Genomic DNA, 3,733 nt, shown 5'->3' with positions numbered 1-3,733 from the left:
ATAAGTGGCATTTTTATACAATTTGGTTGTTCGGGATGCTACTTTAGTATCTTTTTTATATTTTTCCCAAAAAAAAAATTATACTACCAATTTTTTAATTTTTATTTATTTATTTATTTGTAATTTTTCTCTTATAATATGTTTTTATTATTATAATATTAACTAAAAATTTCCGTTTAATAAATTTTTATGATAAAGATCATTAAGTTGATATTTATCTTATAATTAGTTATAAAATAATACAAAATCCAAAGATAATATAAGATCAATATAACTAAGGCACTAAGATAATATAAAAAGCTAACAGTTCAATTGAATGTTCGATTGAACCTTCAATTGAATGTTCGATTGTACCTTCAATTGTATCTAGTTGGTTTCTCAATTGATCATACCACAGTCAATCGAACTAATTCATTAGGATCGGTCGGATGTTTGATCGAACATTTAATCCTATCACGATCAATCGAACTAATTCAGTAGGATCGATCGGACATTTGATTCTATCACGATCAATCGAACTAATTCATTAGGATCGATCGGATGTTTGATCAATCATTTAATCATATCACGATCAATCGAACTAATTCATTATGATCGATCGAATGTTTGATCAAACATTTGATCCCATTACGATCGATCAGACTAATATGTAATAGTATCGATCAGAATTGATTTTATCAGATGTTTGATTGAACCTTCAATCATGTCAAGTTTTATTGATTGCATCCCAATCAATTTAAGTAATGCACTAATATAATATAAAATGCTTAGACTTCAATTCAATGTTTGATCGAACATTTAATTTGTTTGAATTTTGTTCGATCATTTGATCTTATATGATCGATCGAACGAATGCACTAGGTAGGACCAATCAGATGTCTGATCAAACATTCAATTCAATTGTTTCAATCATTTGATCATACCACATTCAATCGAACTAATTCATTATGATTGATCGGATATTTGATCAAACCTTCAATTTCAATTGTTTCAATCATTTGATCTTATCACGATCAATCGAACTAATTCTTTATGATTAATCGGATATTCGATCAAACCTTCAATTTCAATTGTTTCAAGTTTGATCGATCATTTGATCCTATCATGATCGATTGAACAAATGTACTATGATCAAACGGATGTTTGAACGAACCTTTAATTTCAATTGTTTCAATTTTGCTTGTCACTTGATCCTATCATTTGATTGTATCACTATCAAAGTTGTTGTACATTACGCAATAAAAAGTAAAAAAATTTATAAAAAAATAATATATATATTACATTATGTTTCTACGATCGATCGCATACTTGTTGCGATCAATCGCAGTAATAGAATTTTGGCTTTAAAGATTCTGTTATTGCGATCGAACGCACCTTGGGTGCGCTCGATCGCAGTAATCGAATTTTACACCTTTGAACATTCTGTTACTGCGATCGATCGCATCTTGGGTGCGATTGATCACAGTAATCGAATGTATACCTTTGTACATTCTATTACTACGATAGATCGCATCTTGGGTGCAATCGATCGTAGTAATCGAATGTATACCTTAACATTCTGTTACTGCGATCGATCGCATCTTGGGTGCGATCGATCGCAGTAACAGAAACAACAAGCACACTGCTGTTCGAATGCGATCGATCGCACCGTGTGTGCGATCGATCGCACTCGGACAGCACACCACGTGACCTATTTTAGGTCACTTTCCCCCCACACCCCACATATTTTTCTTCTCCAAGCTAGCACCCACCTCCAGCACTCCTCCACCGTTTTTCACCAATCCTCCACTCCTCTATCGTTTTTCACCACCTCTACCACATAGCCACCACATGGTTCTCTTCTCCAGCAACCATACCAAGTACTTTTCACCACCTCTACTTTACACCCCATTCCCCATTCCCATCAACACCCCAATGCCGATCACTTCTCCAACTTTTTTTTTTTCTCATATTTCTGCAATTGTGGGTGTTCATCCACCCACATTGCTTTCTTGTGGTTGGATTTTGGTGTTTTTGCAGGGCGTTTTGAGCGGAGTTGCATTGTTTTGCAATTTTGGCTATCTCTAGTGCACACAAGGTGTTCGTCAAAAGTCCCTAATCAAGCTCATCATGCCAAGAGCTCAAGCTTCATCCTCCCGAGGGTCCGATACCCGAGCCATTTCTCCCCCGCCCACTTTTGAGGAGCGGGAGCTGCTATTTGAGACCACCTTCGCCATTCGAAAAGACTTTCAAAATCTTGAGGCGACTCAATGGGCGGTCACCGAGTTCAAGCGACGGGGGCTCAACAAGCTTTTCAAGCCAGTCACCCCCACTGCCTACAGAAAATTGGTGATCGAGTTCTATGCCCACCTGTCTCATGACTGCAATAGGGTGGCTGCCCTCTCTTCGAAAGTGAAAGGTGAAGCTATTGAAGTAACACGGGTCGACATTGCTGCTGCCCTTTGATGCAATCATGAGCACCCTCTAGAAGCCGCACAACTCACTGAGCAACTGGACAGATTCTACGTGGCGGAAATCATTGAGGACATGTGCGAAGGGCGATATGCCGGTGCCCATCATAATGCCGGCAGCTGATCCAAGGTACCTCAATGACTTTGGTTTGTGGACTCCGTATTACACCGTAATGCTTTTCCCTTGGGGTACAAAAGTCAGAGGCGGGATTAATTTCTTCAAACACTCTACACCTTCCATAAAAATGCTTGGTACTCAATTCCCGACATAATTTGGAACCAAATTCACAAATTTTGGAATGGGGTGCACATTGGAGGAGCGGAGTCCACACATTCATGGGGGTTGCCTTTCCCATACTTTATCTCCTACATCCTCCGAAAGAAAGGCATCAAGGGTACCGCAGCTGATGAGTCAGTCACTACTACTCTCATATTTGGCATTCACCAATGGAACAAGAGCTTGTCTCAAATGCCCCGGGTACGTCCAGCACCAGCAGCTGGTGCGGAAGAGAGTGAGGCCGAGCCGATGGCCGAAGATGAACCTGTAGTTGGGCCAGAGGCATCTGAGGAGGAGGCCCCGACAATTTTTCGTGAAGCACAAAACCGCTCACTTAATGAAGAAATAGCGGGCCTTCGGAGAGATTTGGCTGGCCAAAGAAAGGAGGCTCAGGAAAATAAAGAATTGATGGACAAACGCCTAGGCACCTTAGAAGAATTGATGCAGTCCATTCTTAGACGGTTGCCACCACCATCTGCAGGAGCATCATCTTCTGGACAACAGTGAGCAAGGACCATCGTCTGGCTGAAGACGTTAAACTTAGCGCTCATGGGAGGCGCCCCATAGTTTACCCTTTTTATTTTGTTTAGTATGTTTTAAGTTAATCTTTTTATTTGTCTTTAGTTTTGTTTCTTTTTACTTGCTTTTGTGTTTTCTTATGGAAATGACCCCGTATTTGCACACGACCGGTTGTTGAATTGCAAGGTATCAATATATTTTCACTTCAAACTGAGAGGAATTATTTTACGGTTTAGATTTTATTTTGTTATATTTAACAGTGTAAAATCTTTCCATAAGGTATCAATATATTCATCATATAATATATATACACTATTAGATCTGTAAAATTTAATATGAATTATGAAATGGGAATTAAGTCTTCAAATTAGTCCGAATGAAAACTTTATCCTCCAAATGGAACTCCTAACCAAATGGCAAATATATACAAATTAAAATCTTTCTTTAGGAGGATGGAATTGAAATAGAAGAATTTTTCCTCTTTTTT

The sequence above is a fragment of the Corylus avellana genome, chromosome ca1, assembly GCF_901000735.1.
Source record: "Corylus avellana chromosome ca1, CavTom2PMs-1.0".
Taxonomy (NCBI): Eukaryota; Viridiplantae; Streptophyta; class Magnoliopsida; order Fagales; family Betulaceae; genus Corylus; species Corylus avellana.
Note: the sequence above shows the minus strand (reverse complement) of the source record.